The 25162-nt window shown below is 34.8% G+C and overlaps 1 pseudogene; it reads left to right on the plus strand.

Moving 5' to 3' along the window:
* The window catches only part of LOC115522915, a 145901-nt pseudogene extending 134090 nt beyond the window's left edge, over nucleotides 1-11811 (plus strand).
* The last annotated feature ends 13351 nt before the right edge of the window (nucleotides 11812-25162 follow it).

Below are 25162 nucleotides of genomic sequence, written 5' to 3' on the forward strand. Positions count from 1 at the left end.
AACTGAAGAATATATATGATGGTTCTATTCCATCAAGTCCTTATAGACTCAGGCTTCTTCCAACTGACTATTCCATGGTGAGGGGTAGGATGGTGGGGTGGGGTGGTTAAGGTTGAAAACGAAAGGTAGGAAGAAATGGATTAGGAAAAAGCAAAAGGAAATAAGCCAGAGATATCCAGAAATACATGACAGATTTCATTTGTTAGAGCTCAGCCACATACTAAAATACAAAGGAGGGAAAAATTAAGAAATATAGTCTTCATTTTGGGAGATCCTATATCCTGAAAAGAATTTTCTCTTTGGAAGAAAAAAATAGATACTGTTGGATAACTAGCATATTTATCAATATATTTTAGGGGACATAATCGTGAGGTGGAAAATTATAATTTGCAAACATTTGTACAATTAATAAATGTTCTAGTGCATTCAAACATAATGTTTATCTACAGAAAAAAAATTTTTTAACTTAGAAATTTTGATAACTTTACATTTGGCTTAATTTTAAACTATATGTTATGGCTACCAACTTTATTATGGGAAAGAATGATAAAAAGTGAGACAGAAGCAAGTACAGAAAAATGTCTCCAAGAGGAATAAATACCTTAATCCTCCCAATCAGAAATGACAGTTGTTGCTGATTTGGAGTGCATTACCTTTTAATCTTTTTTTTTTTATTCTGTGTATTATTCCTAGCCTATCAGGAATAGAGAGAAACAAAAGCTTTAGAAAATCAAGTCATAGTATATAAGTTGCATTATGCAATTATAACCTATGTCATTATTATGTATTCAGATCTTGCAACAAACTCCATTTGTAGTGCTTAAGTAGATAATCAATGAAGAAATGTAAATTATAAAAAATAGTTTCCAAGGAAAATGTGAGTACATGCATTACTCAACCAAATCTGAATAATAAACTGAATAAATGTTTTGTGGCTTCTTGACAATAAGACCTTGCATAAATTCAAGGTAGTTGTGTTAATATCTACTTGTTCCAACAGAACCTCTTTGAAACAAGTCTGTGGACAGTAAATAAAATCAGTTTATTATACAAGGACGCTTCAAGGCATACAACTTGAACAAATTGTTTTACTTTATTATAGTAACAATGACGTGATATTTATAGTTTCCACTTTAAAATTTGATAATTTAATTATAGTTCTTAGTAATTTGGCATATGTAATTAATGCTTATGGGTATCCAGATTCTCAGTAATCTTTTATGTACAGTAATCTTTCATGACATATTTAAGATATTTTTGTTAAGATATCTGATATTTTGTCTCAGGTAGATCCTTTTTCTAAACATGAGGGAGTGAGAAGTATATTTAATTTGATATTAATTTCGAAGAATCCAAGCATGCTTCTCTTAAGAATGCAAGCATGTTTTCTGGCAGCATGGTGGATTCCCATGACTGGGAGAGTCAGAAATGACTATTTCTGTAAAATAGTCTGTAAAAAAAAAAATTAGTAGGAGTCGTTTCTAGTCATTTCTAGATTATACAACAATAGTTGGGAGTTTTTTATATTCTCTCTTCCCAAGTTGCAGAAGATGGCAATCACATTGTTGAACCCCAGTCAACCTGGATTTATGGGTTGGTACTTAGAGCATTGTCCCCAACCATTGTCCAACTCTCTTGCACTGGACATATAGTATTGATGAGAGAAGAAAAAAAAACAAGCTTTATTGATTTAGGACATTGAGATTTTTGAAGCTTGTTAATTTTTTTGGCAGCAAAACTAACATTCTGATTAATACAGTTTGAAATAATTGAAGTATTAAGTTTTATTTATTTTTAACTTTAGTCTCTGATAATATAGAGAAAAGAGTTGGTTTTTTTTATTTTTTATTTTAACATTTATTTAGTTTTGAGAGACAGAGTGAGAGAGAGCATGAGTGGGAGAGGGGCGGGGCGGGGGGGAGACACAGAATCTGAAGCATGCTCCAGGCTCCGAGCTGTCAGCACAGAGCCCAATGTGGGGCGCGAACCCACAGACCATGAGATCATGACCTAAGCTGAAATCAGATGCCTAAACTGACTGAGCCACCCAGGGGCCCTGAGAAAAAAATTTTGAATATAATACTATCTTATCTATGGTTTGTTTCTGGTGTGGATCCAATAATTTCTCTATTATTAGTTTATACAAATATAATGAAAATTTGAGGTATAAATAAATGTTACTTACATAAATTTTATTGTTCTACATGTAGCTACTAATTTGTTTAACATAGTATTTTGGCATAATGTTCTAATAACTATTATGGAATCAGAGAGACAAAACAGTCATGTGTTGACTTACCAAAAAAGGTTGCAAATTTAGTCACAGTTATATTCAACCTAAAATTGAAATTCTTTTAACAATGTCACCCTGTTGTTCCTCATTCAAAGTCTCTGGTCACCCAATTTGTATAGACAAATTTCTATAGAAATCAAACAAGGAAACCAAATAAAAAACCAAATTTCTCATATGTCGTGTAATTTTAAGGGACAGAATTCCAACTTTCAAATCACAGTCAAAAATTTGATTTTAAAATACTAAGTTGAACATAATTTATGAAACTATGTTTGTGTATGAGTTGTTGCTTTGAAGGTTAGATGCATAATTAAAAAGGAACAGCAGAGATGAACTCCTTCCTCATTATTTCTGGCAGTAGAGTAATTTTTCATGACATATTTAAGATATTTTTGTTAAAAATTCTATTTTGTCTAAGGTAGTCTAGTTTGATCCTCTTTCTGAACATGAGGGAATGTGAAATATATAGTCTCATTCAATTTGGTATTAATTTCAAAGAATCCAAGTTTAAGTAAAGAGTGGTATGTTTAATCTAAAGAAGTAGTAAGATACATTATGAAACCCTTAAGCTTTTGTCAAATCAATTTCTGTTAGAAGTAAGCCCTAATGTCCTTAAGCATCCATTAAATATAATAAATTAAGGGGCGCCTGGGTGGCTCAGTTGGTTGAGCTTCCGACTTCGGCTCAGGTCATGACCTTGCGGTCCGTGAGTTCGAGCCCCGCGTTGGGTTCTGTGCTGACAGCACGGAGCCCGGAGCCTGCTTCCGATTCTGTGTCTCCCTCTCTCCCTGCCTCTCCCCCACTCATGCTTTCTCTCTCTCTCTCTCTCTCTCTCTCTCTCTCTCTCTCTGAAAAATAAATACAAAAACTTATAAAAATATTTCAAAAAAATATATATAATAAATTAACTGCTTTCCTGTGCATCTATAATGGTACTTGTTATGTTCTATCTTGAAAAAATTGATAAAATAATCAAATCACTTTCTGTATTTGGTAGCATTGTAAAAGTCTTCAAGAATCACTCCATATTACCTATAGGATAAAATCCAACCTTCTTAAAATGACACATAAAAGCCTCATTGACCTGGCCTTGGACACCTTGTCCAGATCTGTCACCAGCCCCTCACTCTAGCCTCCAAGGAATTGCTTATAGTTCTCCCCCAACACAGTGAAGAATCTCACTTGTACTATTGAAATGTTTGTTTTTGTCAGTTCCATTTAACAGCTTAATATGTATTCATCTCTTCCAAGTAACCATCAGGGATCTTCTTCTCCAAGAGGAGGCTAGCTTATTGCCTGTCTGTCTTTCTTGTTAAGACTTGTCCAGAAAATACCAGTGAGCTCCACCATACTTTTTATTGTCTTATGCTTTCCAAGAGCTGGAGAATTTGTATATGACAGTGTGCTTCCACCTATACTTCATCCCTATCTACTATGGTGAGGATCTTAGTCATTTGGGAAGCTACACCTTGCCAAAAGTTAGCACTCTGCCAGGGGTTGTCACCATCCCATTTACCACTAACAGTGTAGTCCTTGTTGACATCTGACCAAGTGACACAATTCCTAAAGCTCATTCTGAAGGCTGCCCTCTAACGCCACCTCTCATTACAACTCTCTTACTTTGTAATCCTTTTACCCATCAACCAAAGCAAAAAGGATGGTGAAACAGACAAATTTAGCTTATTAATTTGGGAGGCAGTCTTAGGAAGCACAGTGAGTGAGTAGAGTAGTGAGACAATGAAAGTAAAGAATGTGTCATCATTTTACCATGTGGAAAACAGGGCTGCAAATAATAATGGGGGCACTCTAAGAATCTCTAGAGGACACACATGTCACAATGTTCCACAGAAAACAGGACTACCAGTACTATCCCTTATTGGTTGAGGGTTTCTTCAGGTGTTGGTGTGCTAATTCCCCGTTTCCACTTCAGGTCTACAGTGGTAGGTGGAGTAAACTCCCAAAGTGCTAGAAAGTCTTGAGATAAAGTATTTCACATGAAGCTATCAGCCTCATTTGGATACTTAAGACGATTGTAGCTCTAACTGAATTTAGATGGGTTGAGCTGATATAAGGCATAGAATTTGCAGTGTCTGCTGTATTGTCTCATGACTTCTTTGCATAATGTCACATATTTATAACTATCTGTATTTATATTTTCCATGCTAGACTGAGAAATTTGAGAGAAAATTATGCATGACAGCCCCTGGCACATGTTGTTCAGTGTGATAACTGTCAACAAATTCTATTGATTCAATTTTCCAACTAGTTCTTGAGTTTGCCTTCCAAACTCTCCCCAGAACTCTACACATTTCCCTGTTTTTTTCCCCACCTAAGTGCCAGAGTACCTTCATAACTGACTTTTCTATTGCTTGTCTTGCTTTCCCTTTTTCCATCTTTCTCATTGCTGCAGTGGTGAACTTCCTAAAGATTCCACTGTTTAAACTTCTTAAAATATCATGCAAGCACCTCATATTGTATAAAAGCTACCGTTTAGTAAGTCTCTTTGTATGAGACCAATTCAGAACACTTTGAAAAGTCATTTTATAATTTTACCAACTGAAAAAAATATTCACAGGAAAATACCTGACTTTTGGGAAGAAAAAGTTACAAGGGCTGTTGTTCTTTGTAATATTTATATATAACATAGGCCACCCCAGCCTTCAGTAAAAATTGAATTTCTGCAGCATAAGTAGCTCATATTTCTCTGTTTCTAATCCCCATCTTTAGGACCTTACTTAACTGATGTGGCATCCTCCAAAATTTCCTCCAGTATTTCTGAGTATTCTTTAGGAGTGACCCATGTGAGTTTATGAAACTAATCTGTCAGCTCCCATGGGACACAACAGACTATAGATGTTACTGCTGAATTATAGTCCTCAAAGTGCCCACTAAATATGAGAATGTGGAAAAATCAGCATATTTCTTGTTTTGTTTCGTTTTATTGAAAAAAATAACACTATTTTATACCTGGGAATTTTATAGCACCTTTATCTGAAAATGTAATTTTTTAAAAAAGACATTTATTTATTTATTTGTTTATTTATTTATTCATTCATTCATTCATTCATTCATTTTTGAGAGAGAAAGTGAGAGTGAGCAGGGCAAGGGCAGAGAGAGGGAGATGGAGGATCTGAAGCGTGCTCTGCACTGATAGCAGAGACCCTGATGCAGGGCTTGAACTCAAGAACCATGAGATCATGACCTGAACTGAAGTCAGATGCTTAAACCAACTGAGCTACTCAGGTTGCCTTGAAAATAAAATCTTTTATGCTTTTATTCATAGACCTCTCTCTTTTTTTCTCGAAAAAGCATGTTAGTCCTTGAGGGGTTGAATTTGAACCACTGTGAAAGGCAGAATTCTGCTTTTCTCAGAGACAACATTCCTTTTTCATGCTGTGGATGTTGTAACTCAGCCATACCCTTCCATGTGCCTATCAAGAGGCTCTGCTTCAGTTGGTTCACCAGGTTACATGACATGGTCATATCTGCATCCCAGGAAATAATGTGCTTAAATTTCAATTGCATTTTCTGCTGAAAGTGTAGGTTCTTTATAAATATTTTTAACACAAGAAAACAAGAAAAATGATCAAAAGTATAATTCTTATATAATCTCATAATTTTTATTTTACCTTCCAATCCGTATTTGAATGTATACAAAGTATAAATTACTTTTTTAAAACTAAAAGGCGTAGAAATTTTAAGAGTAAGTTGATTTAGGTCCCATATATTTAAAAGTCTTCTAAATGTATATATTGTTTTATAGTGTATAACATCATATATGAGAGAAACATTATTCTCTGCTGATGTGCACCCTGGGAAGGTCATGGATTTTTTAAAAGTAGAAGAGGCTAGGGTACATGACTGACTAAAGATCAGTTCAGAAACATGTGTTCATTTTGAGAGGATTTAGAGTCATGGTTGAACAATGGCTTAACCTCTTCAATAAAAGCTGTTCACAGAAACCCACAAAGTCACATTTACCACATTTCTGCCAGGAGTGGCATAGAATTTAGAGAGCTGGGATTTTGTCTTTTAGAAGTCAAGCTCTCCAGCACAGTTAATAGATTCTTTTTGAAATTTCCTCATCCTACTGTGGAATAAAAAAAAGATATCCTTCAAAGAGAAAACCTATAATGGTCCCTTGTCAGGAAGGTCATGGAGAGGATTTTTGCTTTATAATATATAACCCCAACACCCCTTGCTATCTTAAGGTTTTATGAATTAATGCTATTTTTTCCTCTCCATAGTTCATGTCTCTAACATGATTTATGATCAGTTTACCTCCATGTTTTCTATAGAACTTGCTCCAGGTTACCTTCAATAAAAGAAAGGTCAGTTGATAAAAAATGAGGTTAAAATTACAATGAGATTTTTTAACACTAAACACTAAACCCACTGAGAGAAGAGAATATTACTGAAACTAGCCAGAAATATAACCATGTAACAGAAAATCTGCAAGATGGGTAATCCACAGTCAGGTGATTAAAGCATTACTAGACTGGACCTTGGAATTTGAGTAATAGAATTTAGTTTCTGTGAATGTTTTTATATAATTTTATGATTTTTCCCAGCAACATGTATGTGAGATACTGGAAAACTGATGTTATCAGGGTGATCTGAGAGAATTCAAATTCAAAAACAGGAATTAAATGTAGATCCTGGATGTTATTATTTGTGCTTCTTGGACAAACCACTTATACCTCTAGGTCTCAATTTCTGTCTTCTCAAAATGTTTAAAATATAGTTTACCAAACAAATATAAATATTGTTTAGAGAATAAAAGGGCCTAAGATTGGTATGTACTGGTCATATATTAGATTCCTTCAATAGACAGAAACTAATTGTTTCTTAATAATGATGTTTTTCACAACTATAATGAATTAGGGTTCATTAGCATGTCTTACAAAGTGGTATAATTTTGATAATATTAGCAATAGTTAAACCTAAATTTATTAGAGCTCTATTGTATACAAAATAATTTTATGTATATTATTTCATTTGATTCCCAAAGCTTATGAGGTTAATTAGTGAAATGAAAAATCATTACATAATTTTAGAATGTGAAAGAACTGAAGTTCTTAAAATTATTTGATTTAAATCACAGACATAAAGTTAGGACAAGAACCCCGGCATTTTTGCCTTAAAATTTCAAAATTTCTACCAAACTATGCTATATGTTGTATAATTTTTTGATTTGGGGGACATAATTATTAGAAGCTATGTTTCTCTCACTAAATAAATATAGCAAAATGGTAAAATGTTTAAGTTTTGTGAAGTTTCTATTAGTCATCAATTACAAAGAAATAATGATAGTAGAAGTAAGATAATCTTTCTCTTCTTACTATTATTCTATACTAACCCAGAAATGTTTTTATTTTTTATGCTTATTATTCATTTTTTGAGAGAGAGAGAGAGAGAGAGAGAGAGAGAGAGAGAGAGAGAATGAGGGAGGCACAGAGAGAGGAGAAAGAGGAAATCCCAAGCAGGCTCCACACTGTCAATACAGAGCCTGATGTGGGACTTGAACCCATGCACCACAAGATCATGACCTGAGTTGAAATCAAGAGTTGGACGCTTAACCAACTGAGCCACACAGGTGCCCCCAGAAATATGTTTCCAGTTCTATATCCTGAAATAAATTTGTTACATAGACAACCTAAGAATTCTGGATTATTTTCTAATAAATAACAATTTTTGTACATGAATTGGTATTTACTTTACAAGTCAGCTTTTTATGTTCATATAGGAGATCAGACTGGTAACTATGAATCAGAGCTCATGACCTGAAATGGGTAAGGTGATCTGAATTGAGATGTTTAAATCGCAAGACAGAACAATTGAAATGTGAGTGTATGTTGAATGCCTTTATCATATAAGATTCAACTCATATGTATCTAACTAACAACATCTTGGTTCCCTTGTATTGTATTCTTTGACTGTATTCCATGTAATGTAATAAAATGGAAAGAAAAACGGCTGCTTTACACACTTTAAAATAAAAGTAGATCTTAAAGATAAAGCCAAATATTAAAATTTTTCTGAACTTCCTTGTCCTCAGGAGAAGTTATTATAAAATCTGAATGGCATACCTATTTTGTATTTTGTAAATCTTCTTCATACGTAGGCTATTTTACATCTTTGCAGCTATTATTGGAACTGCAAATTGAATCTCTATTAACAGTTCAATCACTATACCACCTGACAGTGGCCACGGGAGTTCTCAATAGCTTAAAGAGTGAGAGCAATATCAACATAGTACAATGTGTGAAACATTTTATTAGGTAGACAAAGACATAAAGAAGAAAAGAGAAACAGCATTATACATATAGATTTATATATACATATATAACATGTAATAGACCTATTCATATTGATGCACTGTCATTTGTGCTGGATAATCACTATGGTTCTATTTCACTTAAAGTTATGTTAGTAACAAAAATTAATTAAAATTTATGAAAACAGACTTGTTTGAATGATATTTGAATTATATTTATTGCTTTATATCAGTTCCAAGTAGATGTACTTGACTTGGGAACAAGTATGTAAACTTGGGACCATCTCAACACAAATAGAGCAAATAAGTGAGAATTATTTCCTGAAACAACGCATTGTAAGAAGCCTCACCCCTCTTGTTATCCAAAATAATTTCTTACATTTCTTACTATGTATGATTTCTTACAAAAGTGTATTAATTTACTCTATCTTTGCTCTAGTATAGTTGCAGTAGTTCCCATTAAAAAGGAATTTTACCATTAGAATATTCTTTTGTCTTCTAAAAAAAAAATACAGATGTTAAGTCATTAGTATTGAACAATAACAGTAGCTTCTTACAACCACAAGATGGAAGGTAATGGTGTTCCCAGCACTGTCAGGAATATTGCTCTCTATGATAGGTAGAATTGCAAAATATCCTCTAAGATTCCCATTCTGATATGGACACATTATATGATCCCTTCTCCTTGAGTGTGGTGAGAACCTGGGATATGTTTATAGAGTCTCAGAAGGAGAAGAGAAAGAATGTGGTGACAAAATTTTGAAGAGGGAATGGCTGAAAATTTCCAAAACTGCTGAAGAAAATAAACCATATGTTAAAGAAAACCTAAGACTCCAAAGTAGGATTTTAACAAAATTAATCTATGTAGTAACACAACAGACTAAAATTGCAAGAAGAGCAAAGACAAAAGAAATTTTAACATGCCCCTAGAGAAAAACAACATGATACCTTCAAAAGAACAACAATAAAACTTAAGTCTATTTTCTCAACAACAATGATAAAAGCTAGAAGACAAATTATATTTTTAAAGTGCTGAAATAAAATAACTGTCAATCTAGGAGTTTAAAGATTGAGAAAAAATTCTTTTGGAATGAAAATGAGAAAAGCCATTTACAGACACACAAAACTTGAAAGAATTTACCATAATAGATATGAAGTAAAGGACACACTAAATATTGCTTTTTTAAACAGTGAGAGAATAGAAGCTTATAGATACAGACAGAAATTAAGGCTGTAAATATATTGGTGAATCCAAATATTAATTCTACCAAAATAGTAATAATAGTAAAGTGTTGATAAGTTTAAATTCATAATTAATATGTATAAGAACAGTGTGTTGGGAAGGGTGAAGAGAGTTAAAATGCCTGAAGTTTCTTGTTCTGTCTGGAATAAAGCACAAAACTTGTGGTTAACTTAGACCAAAATAAGTCAAGATTCATATTTTCATCTCTGCAATAACCAGTAAAACAATGGTAAACAAGTTTAAAAGTTCTATGTTGTTTACTCTGTATTTGTCATGTTCTAGATAGGTGAATTGCCTTTCTTTGTCCTGTTCTTTATTCCAGGAGGCTGACGTTACATGGACATTCTTGTCCTTTGACCCTTGTTAGCTTCGGCTAACTGGCATCGGCATGAAATATGAGGTTAAGAGAATAAAGATTGGGTATATCCCCCAATTCTATCTTTATGGCAGTTATTACATCCTACTAAAGGTACACACTAGAGAGCTGTATTCAGTGACTCCAGGCTCCATTGTCTCCTTTTCCTTTTTTACCCTTTAGCCTACTGGAAGACAGGGGGCCCCACAGAAAATAGATGTGCTCTAGGGGCAATGAACCAGTCCTCCACTACTCTAGACACTGACTGCAGGTACAAGAGTGAGCCCAGCTGAGAGCATCTGCGCCTGGCACAGACCAGCAGTACAATGATCTGAGCCCAAGGCAAGTTGTTAACCCACAGAATGACCAGTTAATAAACTTCGGATCTCTAAAGCCACTCACTTTTAGGTACGTTGGTGCATGATGGGTGTGGGGGAATGCGTGTGAAGTCATCAAGGCTGGTGGCAGGCAGGATCGGTTGGTTTGAAGGAAAGGAAACAAACACTGAACCCAAGCTGGGCACAGGTGGTGGCTGCAGTACCACTGATAGCCAAAGACAACAGTGAAGGTATTCCCAACGTCAGTCACCAGTGACAACCTGAGTCCACATGACAGGCTGGACTGGATCAGGGAGTCTCTCTCTGCAGGTGAATCTGAGGAAGATTGAACAGTTGCCCTCAGGGGCTGCCTATTGTCAGTTTATGGATGGCCTGTTCCCTGGCTCCATGGCCTTGAAGAAGGTGAAATTCCAGGCTAAGCTGAGTACATCCGGAAGTTCAAGACACTACAAGCAGGTCTTAAAAGAATGGGTGTTGACAAAATAATTCCTGTGGACAAATTAGTGAAAGGAAAGTTTCAGGACAATTTTGAATTTGTTCAGTTGTTCGAGAAGGTTTTTTTGGACTTTGTTGTTTTGTTTTTTGTTTATTTATTTATTTTGAGAGAGAGAGAGAATAAAAGAGAGAGATTTCAAGGTGGGAGAGGAGCTGAGAGAGGGGGAGATAAAGAATCCCAAGCAGGCTGGACATGGGACTCAGTCCCATGAACTGTGATTGTGACCTGAGCCGAGATCAAAAGTCAGAGGCTTAACCATCTGGGCCACCCAGGCACCTCTCAAGAAGTTTTATGATGCAAGCTGTGATGGAAAACACTATGACCCTGTAACTGCCAGTAAGGAAGAACTTCAGCGGCTTCCTCCCCTGTTGTTCCAGCTCTGAGCAAACCCAGGAAACCTCTCAGCTCTAGCCGTGCAGCTCCGCTGAGGCCCATTGCAACACTCAGAACTACCGCAGCCCCTAAGGCTGGCTGGGGCGTGGTATGAAAGGATCCTGCTGCAGGCAACAGGGATGGCAAGCAGTTGAATTGATGCAGCAGGTCAGTGTATTGAAACTTATCATTGAAAACTTGGAGAAAGAGAGAGACTTTTGCTTTGGAAAGCTAAGGAACTTTCAATTGAGTTGCCTGGAGGTTGAGGGGGGAAACACCCTGTATTGCAGAGGATCATGTACGTTCTCTATGCTACATATGAAGGCTTTGTGGTACCCGATGAAGGGGGCCCACGGAAGAACAAGAAGAGTATTAGCAGCCTGGACCAGCAGAGGAGCATTCAAAGTCTTCACTCTAGGTCATGTGCTTCACTGTAAAATATTCCCTTTTATTATTCTTAGACAACTCACTGTTTTGGTTTTTTTTTTTTTTTTCATAAGCAAAAATTACCTCTTTTTAAAGGGCACTTCATAGAAGTTTCACTCCTTTTTCAATGAGTTTGAGTTAGGAGTTGTAGCAGAGTAGTATTAACATCCAATTGGTTCGTCCAGGGAACAAAGAGGCTGGCCATGGGGCTCCCCATGTGGACCCTGGTAATACTGATTGCTGGAGAAGGTGTTTTTATGTAACACACTGAGGTTGAGACCTTGGTAGAGAAATATAAAGACTGGCTTGAATTCGAAGCTAATGTGAAATCTTGGCAGAGAACGTTTTAATAAATAAATGTCTTCAGAGTATTTAAAATATGCTTCCATATTTCAAAATATAAAATATAACACCACAGGAGATTTTACATGGTTGACATTGTGTCTGGGAAGGAAGGGCCAGACCTCTGGATCTTTGGAATCTGCTGTTCATAGGCCTTGCAGGGCTGTTTGAAGCTGCAAAGGCCTAGACCTTAGCCCAGAAGAAAAGCTGAAATAGTGGCTCTGTAAAGCCATTTGGTGTCCTTACCAATGATACTGCTGCTTTAAGAAGCAAGAGGCATTGTTGCCCGAATGAATAGAGGGCATATTTCAGCCCTGAGATCTGAGTTGGAGAGCTTGAATTTCAGTGGACATTTCTCTGATGATTTTTCCAGTTATCCCTGAAATTTCTATATATTGTGCTTTTTGGGAAATGAGGTGTGTCCACATTTTAAAGACTGGGCATATCAGCTACTTTTGGAGACTTGCTCACATCTCTTGGATTTGAATGGGGGCTGTGTCCCATTTTTCTGTCTTTTAAGTCTACATTTAATATGTTTCTCTTCTCTGTTTCCCTTGCCTATCGGGGATTCCTCTTTGGCTCCTTAAAGTTTGCCACTTAGAGTGTAAGTTCATCAGGCAGATGGTCACATTGCAAGTTCTTTCTGGATCTCTGGCAAAGACAGTGACCAGTGAAGCCACAGCTACCTTGGGACCTGCAAAGCTGGGTATTCTCGGTACCTGCTGTCCATAGCCATCCACTGTTACTGGAATACTTTGCCAGTGCACTAATCTCTCTGGAGATAAATTCATTAGTGTGTTACTAAGTGTTCATTTTCTTCTGTAGAAAATATAGTACTGTGTCTGAATTGCTTATTAATATTTAAACTATTCCATTTCTTAACAATTGCTCATTTGCTTTGCCCCTAGCCTATTCAGTTCTTTTGTTTGGCAGAATTCTGCAAAATGTGTGTCACCCACTACTGATATTGTTCAGCCCCCGATGTATTTGTATTGATTTCTTTCTGGTGGTAGATTCTCCTAACAAGTGTGTAGAAAGCAGGTATTTTATGACAAAATTGTTGTGTAGTGTGTGCTCTGATGGAATTCACAGATTCGGTGATTGACAATGCCAAAAAAATTCAAGTAACTAGCCATTGTTCAAATAACAGTGGTGCTGTTTCTCTTTTGTGGCCTTTTAGACTTTTGTTTTATTGGAAACTCATTTTCCACCTGGTCTTTCTTGACAGGGTTTCTTTTCCCACTTTAAGCAGTTTCTAAATAAAATTCTGTATTTCAAGAGAGAAAAAAAGCCACTCACTTTTGGGTACTTTATTATGAAACTAAAGCTAACTGAGAGAGTTATTAATAATACTCATAAATGCATTTAGAAGCCTTGTGACAGTAGCAAAAGTGAAGAAAATCTAATAGATTTTAGGAAGCCAAAGGTCATTTGCAAATTGAAAATATTTTTTCTGAGTAGATTGTAAATTAAGTTTATTACATAAAGTTTAGGCGGTGCCTCTCTGAATAATTAAATATCTCTAGAGTCTATTTTTTTCATCTTTAAAATGAAGAAGTTCAAGTAAGATGATCATCATCTCTAAAATTCCATGCAGTTTTATTGCAGCAGATTCACCATAGATGTTGATTTTTATGATGGACTTGTAAGTCACAGTCCACTTGGAAAAGGTACAGTGTTCCTGTGCCCCAGCTCTCTCTCTCGAACATAACTGAAGTGTTGTACCAAAATTTATGGTAAGAATAATTCTTTATGACTTCTATCTTTCTGCCAATAAAATAATACTCTTAATTCTTAAAAATTTGTACCAATTTTTCAATTCCAAATAATTAAAAATCTGTGGACTTGAGATATGTTAATGGCAAGGGCAAAGAATATAAGAAAAGAGAAACTAGGCAGATACCAAACCTTTCTTGGAATTTACGGGAATCTTTGTTGTGTTAAGTTAATCTTTATTTTGCTTTGTTGTGCTACTGGACCAAGTGTATTCCATTGGTTACTTATATTATAATCACCAGGGTGTTGTTAGAAATGTAGATATCTAGAGTCATTCTTTGATTTTCTGAATTGACTTCTTTGAGTTTTCAGAATTATCATTGGGTTTCTGAACTTTTCGTGCACCTTGAATCACCTATATTCTTGAGATTCTAAAACTAAAATAAAGACATACTAGGTATAATATGTGACTTTTAATCTATATTTCTGTGAAGAATTTACAGGTGGTCAAAAACACATGCTATGAAGAATATTGCTTCAAAGAACTCTTTATTAGTTTCAATAATTGATAAATCCTTGGTAATATACTCAGTACAGTGCTTCATTATAGAAGGTGCTTAATTGATATTGTCATTGATGATTCATTTAGATCTATTATATTTTTCAGAATGGGCAAGATAATATTATTTTTAGTTCTTAACATCGAATAACTTAGGATAGATATTATATCAACTATGTATGTGTGTGTGAGTGTGTGTGTGTGTGTGTGTGTGTGTGTGTGTATATATATATATATATATATATACAGTAAAACCTTGGTTTGTGAACATAATTCATTCCGGAAACATGCTTGTAATCCAAAGAACTTGTGTATCAAAGTGAATTTCCCTACAAGAAATAATGGAAAACCAAAAATATTCGTATAAAAATTATTACGATACTATTATATGATACAAAATAATAAAGAAAATACAAAATATAAAGAAAAATAAATAAATTAACCTGCACTTAACTTTGAAAACCTTTGTGGCTGGTGTGAGGGAGACAGGAGAGAGGAGGGTTATTATATAGCATGACTTTCACTATCACGAAAAGAATCACTGCCATCTATTGGTTCAATAGACTCTTTTTCCTTTTGTGTAACTTTAACAAGGAACCTATCCAATACCACTTGCTTTTGCCCCCTTTTGAGGATTTCATGGAAATGGGCCATTGTATTGTCATTAAATAGATTCATTGCTTGCACTGCTACAGCCTTATTCGGGTGGTGCTTTTTACAAAATTTGCACTGTTTCCTACATTTTATACATCTCCCTAATCTCATTTGAAGTGAGGGATTCCTCCACCTTTTTCTCCTCTTCCTACACAGATGAGATACAGATGTAGACTTAAATCTTGCAATTTTGGCCACTCACATACCTTGTTCGTACTTCTCAATGACTTCCCTAACTTCCGCCATAATCATCTCCATCTTACTGCCTTTCTCTTCAACCTTTTTCTGCATGGGGGCCATTGTATACACTCACACCCATGTTGACTACACTCCAGTATTGATAAACTGTTGTCATATACTGTATTTAATGTAACTGACAATAAGGCAGTAGAGGAAAAGGTCTCTATCTGCAGTAAGCCAGACCTACAATGAAGCAAAACATCGTAAACTTACCCTTGAATGGAAAAGCAAAGGACTGTCGTAGGTGCTTTGAAGTGACAAAAAATACACTAGTATCAGTTGTGGGCACCTTTCAGTGTTCTGAAAAATCACTGATTTCTGCCAAACACTGTGGCCTGAGACCAGGCATCTAAGCATGGGAGATGATCACCCACAATCCAACAGAGAGAGAGAGAGAGAGAGAGAGAGAGAAGACCCATTGGCTCAGTTGTGATCATGTGACTTTTGGCATCATGCACTACTCATATTGCAAGACATAGCTCGCTTATCAAGTTAAAATTTATTAGAAATGTTTGCTTGTCTTGCAAACACTCTCACAGGACAAGTTACTCGCAATTCAAGGTTTTTCTATACTTGATAACTTTGTTGAAGAAAAATCTATCTGGTGATACTTATTAAGGATAGTAAGGCAGATTTTGTTCAGGATCATTGCAATAGGTATAGGAACCACTACAATGAAATTTTACAGTGGGGAAGAGAGATTGGGCTTAATACCAAATACAACATAAGCAAGTGGGTATTTATAGCTAAGGAGCAGGATAGAGGGTGGTCAGTGGATAGAAAATTAGTAAGAGGAAACATCAGGGATAAGGGAATTTCTGGCTAAGTTTACCTAACAGGATTGTTGCTGAGTATAGGCCAGAATGATCAGACATCATCTGGGAGATGTGGAGAATGAGGAACCTGTTAGGGTAGTCAGGGTAATCAGGTATGAAAAGTGAGAGGTTCTGATTAAACTGACTTATCAGGGTTCTCACTAAAACTAGATTTTACAAGGGAATGAACAGATAGATGTGCCTAGGAGAAGGTTCAGGAGTCTGATTAAAGTTTGGTCAAGCAAAGAATCTTTGTCATACTTCATATATATGAGGATATTAAATTTTATTTAATCTGGTTGTCATGTAAAATGAGCTAAATTATGCAGGTAAAGTGAATTAAAGATTATATATTAGTCTTACTGAATGATTAATATTGCTAGAACTTTAAGAATTTCTAACAGATTCAAAATAAGAATTGATTTTATGAAGGCAATTAAATCATATCTATAGTGATTGAGGCAATATTTATCTCTCATTCTTTTTACATCAAAGTGCAATATCCCTACTTAATGTATACTTAGTGGGTCATGTATTCCTTGCTGACAAGAGTAAATAGAGATAGCTATGTTAGATATAAGAATTTCTGGGGAAATTTTTAAATGTTACATAAATTTGTAAGTTGATATAATTGTTTTGCTTACAAATTTTTAGCCTGCGTAAACAATTTTGAAAATTTTAAAAACTTAAAAATTTAAACAAAAAAATGTGTCACAGCTTCACTTTTGTTAGGAAGTGTGATAACCTTATTTTGCTAGGAAGATTCTTTTAATAATGCTTTCTTCTTAGCCTTAGATTTTTAAGCTGCTTAAGATAAAAAAAATATCACGGAGATCAACTGGTTATTTACAAAAATGTGTAATAGGTCATATCTTGAATAAATAGCACCAAAGATGTTGGTATAATCTCAGATAACACTGCAATTCATATTTAATATGTAATTAAAAAATCTAAATCTTGAAAAAAGAAAGCTTCTATGGAAGCTAATAATAAATTATGTCAGTTTGCTCACTAACATACCTTTAAAAACTTGTGCCATTAACAACAGATTTGACTTTTAACTATATAGGGTTCTCATTTATTACCGTACTACTACTATTTAAAGTAGGTGTCATAGAATTTAGCAAATCTTATAATTTTCTTCATCATAGCATTTTACTAGCCAAGTGCTAAGAAAGTGTGTATGGCGAAGCTAAATATACTTAAAAACACATGTTTAAATCTCTAATTCTCCTAATTATTTATATTATTTAGGGTATTCTTCTGTAGGAAACTCCAAGCAGACTATGAGGATGAAGTGATTCAAGATATATAATTAGCAACGGCCAAGATGGCCTCTCAGTCACAAACTAATACATATTTCAAATTTTTATAAAGAAGAGACAGAGTCAACAGAATAAAGAAATAATATACATAACTGAGAATTGGGTTTGAATCCATCATCTGAAAATTCCTTGACTTCTGAAACAAAATTTAAATCAAAATAACAAAATATTATTGAGTTCTCAATATCATCCAAATAATAAATGAGTTGTATAGTTTTCTGCAATTTATATACTTCATGTTTAAACATAGTAAAACATTTGCTTCATTGCATGAACTACTTTAAGTATTTTACATACTTTAAAACTACATCATTATATTGTCAAAAAATAAATCAAAAGATTCACTAGAGTTTTAAAAATCTCACTTAATGCTTTCCATGGCAGTTCCTAAGTAGCTACATCAGGGTGGAGCTTGCTTCACCTTCTATACAAATTACAAAAATGTGGTTTGAAAAGTTTATGTTTTCCCAAGGACTTTCAGATGCTAAATGCTGGAGTTGGGTCTATTAGATATTGCTAGGACATGCTATAAAATAAACAACCTAAAATTCTTGGTGACTTAAAACAGCAAAAAGCTATTTTTCTCTGTCAGTTGTGTTTGTTATAGCTTTACTTTGGGATGCAGTCCAGGTCGGGGTCTGCACAATATGCCTTCACATTTTGCTATCCCAGTGGACAGAGCATCTGGGACATGTTTTTCCCATAGTAAAGGGCACAGGACCAAAAGAGCAGGTGGGAATTTGCAATGCCCCTTAAATGTCAGCTTGGATGTGCCATACGTTCCATTCCATTAGTTAACACAAGATAATTGTGTGAAAGTAAGGAATTCATGATTGAAGTCAATGGGAGCAGGATTGTATAATCTTCCTATAGAGAAGGAAGACAGAATACTTGAGAACAATAATGCAATTTACTGTTCAAAGTTTCATGAGCATATTTTCATAAACCTAGTCTTTTTTATATATTCATCACTGCTGTCTTATCCTATGTGTAGTGTGTAAAAGAAAAAGATTTGGAAATTGTAGGGGATGCGAATTAGTTTTGCAAGTAAGTATAAGGAAATTATCTAAGAAAAATTAAAATGTGGGACCAAGCAATTTAGAAGCATGGCAAAGTGTAAATTCCCTAGGAATTCAGAGAAAGAAAAATTAGTTTGTCTGTAGATGGAAGAAGATGATACATTGAAACTGGGGAAAAATCTTTAAGAAATTATATATGTATGTACATATATGTACATTTATATATATATAAAGTTTATTTATTTTGTGTGTGTGTGTGTGAGAGAGAGAGAGAGAGAGAGAGAGAGAGAGAGAGAGAGAGTGAGTGCCAGTGGGGGAGGGTAATAGAGAAAGGGAAACAGAGAATTCCAAGCAGGTTCCATGCTGACAGCGCAGAGCCTGATGTGGAGCTGGACCAAACCATGAGATCATGACCTGAGCCTAAATCAAGAGGAGGAAGCATAACCAACTAAGTCACCCAGATGCCTCAAGAAATGACATATTTTTATTGGCAGAGAAGAAATATGAGGACATTTCGTTGTAAAAAGAACATGGACATAGGTCATGTGACCTTGATAGATATTGATAGTATTTTGGAGTTTTACCTCACTCATAGGGAAGGTTCCTGTTGTATAATTAGGAGATGTGATTGGATAGGTAAGGTAAAATCAGTTACTGCAGAATATTGAAATACAGATGGAAATGATATGACTTAATTCATAGATAATAATAGCCTTCCTCTCCAAAAGTATAACCAATGTTATGACATAATGTTAGAGAACATACATGCCCTGATATGTGTGTGTGTGTGTGTATATATACATATATATATATCTATACACACACACACACATATACATATACGTATACATATATATATATATATATATTTAAGTTTTAACTTAAATTCCAGTTAGTTAACATGCAGTATAATATTAGTCTCAGGTATACAATATAGTGATTCAACACTTCCATATGGCACCCAGTGCTCCTCACAAGTGCACTCGTTAATCCTCATCACCTATTTAGCCCATCCCCCCTCCTCCCGAAACATCGGTTTGTTCTCTATAGTTAAAAGTCTATTTCTTGGTTTGCCTCTCTCTCTCTTTTCCCTTTTGCTCATTTGTTTTATTTCTTAAATTCCACATATGAGTGAAAACACATGGCATTTGTATTTTCCAGACTGATTTATTTTGCTTAGCATAATACTCCCTAGCTATATTCATGTCATTGTAAGTGGCAAGATTTCATTCTTTTTTATGGCTGAGTAATATTGCACTGTGTGTGTGTGTGTGTGTGTGTGTGTGTGTGTGTGTATGCAGTATATATACCAAATGTCACCTGACATTATGAAAGATTTCCATCTCTGAAGATAGTAACAACAAAATATGTAACCTGTAGATAATTTTAAATCCTTATGAGGAATAACAGAAAAATGGAAATAATTCTCTAAGTGTGCTATATCCCTGGAGGGCACAACATGAATTAGTGTGACTTTAATGATGTTAAAATTGGTGTGATGTTCTATGTGGCTACTCATTTCATAAAAGAAATTTCTACAGAGAATGATAGTCAAATTAACTGTTGTAGTATTAATCCTTCAAAATAGAACCAAGAGAAAAGATAATTTTATTTTAACAACTGGATGCTTATGTCTGCCCTCATCTGTATTTTGCATCTGCAAACAATCCTAATAGAAATATAATTTACGACATCACTTAAGCTCCTTGAGCTGTAGAATAAATGATCCTTATATCTTCATTTCATCTGGAATGATATATCAAAATACATAATTGACATATCTAAGTGATAACAGATTACACTTGGAGATATCAGCATGGACTTATGTTGGACTTAAATTTAAATACGTATGTTACACACACAGAAATACTGTATGTATGTAACCATACGTATTTAAATTTAAGTCCAACATGAGCCCATATATGTATATATATGTATAATAAGTTAATATACCCACATATGTTTCCTTGTTCTGTCAGCTGACAGACCTAGAAACAATGACAGCCCACTAGCACACTTAACACACATGTATTAGTTTCTAAAACCATTTTCCAATAAAATATACTGAGAATCCTTATGAAAAGGACTAGGGCAATAATGTACAAGATGAGCTTGGAGTATCTTGTAGTGTCAGAAAATAAGGAAGAATGAATGAATGAACAAAAGAAAGAAAGGAAGGAAGGAAGGAAGGAAGGAAGGAAGGAAGGAAGAAAGAAAGAAAGAAAGAAAGAAAGAAAGAAAGAAAGAAAGAAAGAAAGAAAAGAAAGAAAAGAAGAAAGAAAGAACAAGAAAGCAAGAAAGCAAGAAAAAGAAAGAAAGGAAGAAAGAAAGAAAGAAAGAGAAAAAAGGAAGAAAGAAAGAACAAGAAAGCAAGAAAGCAAGAAAAAGAAAAAGCAAGAAATGCAGCAATAAAAGAAAGGAAGAATAAGGAAGTGAAGGAAGAAGGAATGAGGAAGGAATGAATAAGAAAGAAAGAAAGAAAGAAAGAAAGAAAGAAAGAAAGAAAAAATGAAAAGAACAACACACACAACTTATAATGGGAATATGTCAACAGGAAAAAGAAACCTATTGAAAAAGATATCAAAGGGCAAAGCTGGAACAGTTTGAGAAACAAAAACAACATAGTATTGGATTGTAACCCAAAGTACAAAATAAATAGGGTCCACATTGGTGTACATAAATTATTGAATATGTGTAGGAAAAGAGACAAATTTCCCATGCAGAAGAAAATACATACAATTTATATATCTACATAGATAAATCTTCATACAATTCTGCCCTCAAAGGGATGAAGCATAACTTACCACTCCTTGAAAATGGGTTAAGCATGGTGACTTCTTGCCAAGTAGTCTAGTATAGAAAGGAGGAAAAAAGTAGCTTTATAGCGGAGACACCTGACAAACAGCCTCACTCAGCCAGGTGATCGATTTATATCAATAGTGTTAAATCATGTTGATAATCTTTGATATGATCTAATAAAAATGGCACTTTTCCTCTGTGATCATCTTTCTAAAAACATATAAGCTTGTTTAATCATTACAAAAACCTCAGATAAATCCCACTCAGGGACATTGCAAAATATACCCTTTGGTTTCAGTCTACTATTTTCATTACTGGGACCCTCTTGATGTGGTGTTAAAATGAGAGAGAGGAAATGTTCTACATAATTATGATTATATATATTATCTCAGTCTTTTGCAATCCCTGTGCTTCTTGGCTATTGCCTTTGCTGTGGTTGGTAGAACATTTTTTTTTTTGCTCTTCTCCTTTAGGTGAGACGATAAGCTTAAAGAGGATAGGGTGTATGGAATTCTCTTCTCTCCATGTGGATAAGGTTCTGTTAAAATCTCTTTGAAGTATAGGACTTTTAAGGGAGAGTGCTCTTGGAGATTTTCTTTAATTTTTAAATTTTGCAATGATTAGCATTTACTTCTTCCTTCCACAGCCAGGAAGAGTTCGTTCTCAGATCTTTACTGTGATAGCTTGGTGGGGAATTTGGAAGTAAAACCCATGGAAGTTGAAGGACTCCCTATTCTGCAGTCCCTGGGTTTTTCTCACTCTCATGGTACTCCACACTCAGCTTCTGGTAAGTCATCAAAATTACCATTTAACTGTTCCTCTTCATTTATTTCCCAAGAGGATCCAGTTTCGGATAAATTGATCTCAGCTTTGATTGTCTATATTGCCTTTCTTTTCAGATTTCAGATTTGCTTTTGCAAGCTCAGTTCTTTGATAAATCCAAATAATGTTGATTTTCAGTTTGTTCATCTTTTTCTTCTTGTAAGGATGGGTGTGACCACTTCAAGTTACTTACCTGTCAGCAGTTCTATTATTTTCTTATAATCTGAAAAACTTTAAGTTCTTGCAGTTAAAATTTACCTTTGATGACTTTTCTAAGCATTCATTTTTCTGAAACCATCTGTATTTCACTTTCAATTTTGAAAAGTATTTTTGCTAGATATAGCATTTTAGTTGCATTTTAATACTTTTCTTCACTATGTACTTTACTGATGTTCCATTTTCATGTGTCTAATTTCTGATAAAGATTTTTCTAATTTTTTTTGTTCTTTGTATATAATACATCTCTTTACTCTGTATTCTGGCTGCTATTTATTTATTTATTTATTTATTTATTTATTTATTTAAGTGGTGCTCAGCAATTGGATTTTGATGTACTCTAGTAAAGTTTTTTGTTTGTCCTGCTTGGGTTTTGTTGACATTCTTGGATGTGTAGGTCTAAAATTTGCCTTGACATGGAAAATTTGTGAGAATTTTTCAAACAAATGTTTTCTATCCACATTTATCTCCTTTTACTACTCCAAATACGTATATGTTAGGTGACTTAATACTGTTCTGCGGGCCACTGAGACTGCTATGTCTTCAAGGTTACTGATCTTTTATTCTGTAATATGTAGCTGTTACTGGTGGGAGAGTCTATGTTGTGTGAACGGAGGTCTGGCCCTTGGATTCCTTCCCAAGAGAAGATTTATGTGGGGATCTGCACTCAGAATAAAGATAGCCAGAGGAAAAGTAGCAAGCACAAAGCATTTTATTAAAGAGAAAGTACATTCTGAAGATGGAATAGAAGGTAGGTTCCCTGGGGTGAAACTGACTCCTAGGTTGTTTGGGGATTGGATATTATGGGATCTCTCTGGGCTGGGAAGAGCTGTTACATACAGCAAGGTGGTCTCTAATGGAGGCTGCCTCCAATCATTTTGGGGACTCTTCCCACAGCATGGGTGGGGGAGTTTTTCATCCTACAATGTTTGTACCAGAACCATCATGGCAGCCTTTCTCTGTGGTAGGCTGCAATGCAAATAACTGCAATTCAAATGCATTTTAATGAGTCTAAAGGTTACCCAGGGACAGAGGAGGAAGAGAAGAGTGCTTTCTCTGCACCTGTGGCTCTTGATCTGTCACTCTCAGGGTCTTGGAAGGCACAAGGTCAGGATGCTGTACTCCTGGTCTTTTAATGTGTAGCTTATTTATCACCATCCTTCCTTCCAGCTCATGTGTCTATCATTTCCCTTCAAGGACTTGGGACTCTGCCTCAGGGCATTCCTTCCACTGTTCATGTCTAGCTTCTACCTAACATAACCTGTTTTTAAGTCAACCAGTAACTTTTTTTTAATGTTATATTTTTTTAGGTATAAAATCTACATGGTTCCTTTTACATCTTTTATTTCTTTCCACATTAAGTTCTGTTTTCCTTAAGAATTTTGAGGTTTTAACCTGCTTTAAAGTCCTTTTCTACTAATTAATTCTATCATTTCTTCCATTATTGAATTCGTTTCAATGGTTGATTTTCTCTTGGTTATGGGCCATCTTTTTTAATTTCTTTACACATCTAGTAATTTTTTATTTCATCCTGGCGTTGTAAATATTAGGCATTTTGGTTTCTGGATTCTTTATTTATTTATTTTTTTTAAAATCCCACTTTAATGAGTGTTGAAGTTTGTTTTGGGAGGCATGCAGGTTACTTGCATATCTGCTTGATTCATTTGGGACTTGTAGATTTTGTAGAGAAGATTCATTTGGGACTTGTAGGTTTTGTAGAGAAGGGTTATTTCAGTGTCTCTATTATGTTTAACCCTTTAGGTATCTCTAGTGAATGTTTTGAGTTGTCCATGGAGTTTCTTTAGTGGCAACACAAACATTTTATAAATATGAGCTCTAAAATAATTCAGTTTAGGGGTACCTGGGTGGCTCAGTCGGTTAAACATCTGACTTCGGCTCAGGTCATGATCTTGTGGTTCATGAGTTCAAGCCCCACGTCAGGCTCTGTGCTAACAGCTCGGAGCCTGGAGTCTGCTTTGTATTCTGTGTCTCCCTCTCTGCCCCTCCCATGCTCATGTTATGTCTCTCTCCGTCTCTCAATAATAAATAAATAAATGTTAAAAAATAATTTAAAAAATAAAATAAAATAATTCAGTTTGCAGATCTGGTTAATTCTTTGACTGATCTTGTGAACTTTTACGCTATGAATTTGCACTGTAGATTCAACTGTGAAATCAAGGGGACCCTAAGCAATTTTCTGACACTCTTTTCCTGCATTATTCCCTACTCTATGTTATTCTCTCCCACCAATTCCAGCTGCTCAGTTATTCCAAACTGGGTTTCCATCTCTTCAAATCAGAGGGTTCACTGCATACTGCTTAGTATTGCCCTCCCTGGTCTTCATTCTAGAAAATGACTCCAGCCAGAAAACATGGACAGATGTATGTTTCTGTCATTTATTTCCCTGTTCTCCTGGATTACAGCTCTCTGTCATCCATTCTTGGAAAAATTCTGTTTCATATATTTTGCTGTTTTCCAGTTGTTACAGTAAGAGAGAAAGTCTGGTAACACTTATTCCAACATGGCTGGCAAAAAAGATCCTGATAAGTATTTTCTTAACAATTTATTACTAAAATTTTCAAACATATAGAAAATTTAGAATTTTATAGTTAACATTTACATACTCATCATCTAGATTCTATCATTCATATTTTTTTCGCACATCTATTCATATATTCATCCTGGTATTCATCCATTGATATATTTTATTTTGATGTACTTTAAAAGAAATTGCAGACATTTATACACTTCCTGCTACATACTTCAACAATGTATACCATTAATTAGGATTCTGTATTGGTTTACAGATTTATTATATGCAGGTTTGTATATACAATGAAATGGGCAAATCTTAA

Source organism: Lynx canadensis, chromosome C2 (genome assembly GCF_007474595.2).
Source record: "Lynx canadensis isolate LIC74 chromosome C2, mLynCan4.pri.v2, whole genome shotgun sequence".
NCBI classification, from domain to species: Eukaryota; Metazoa; Chordata; class Mammalia; order Carnivora; family Felidae; genus Lynx; species Lynx canadensis.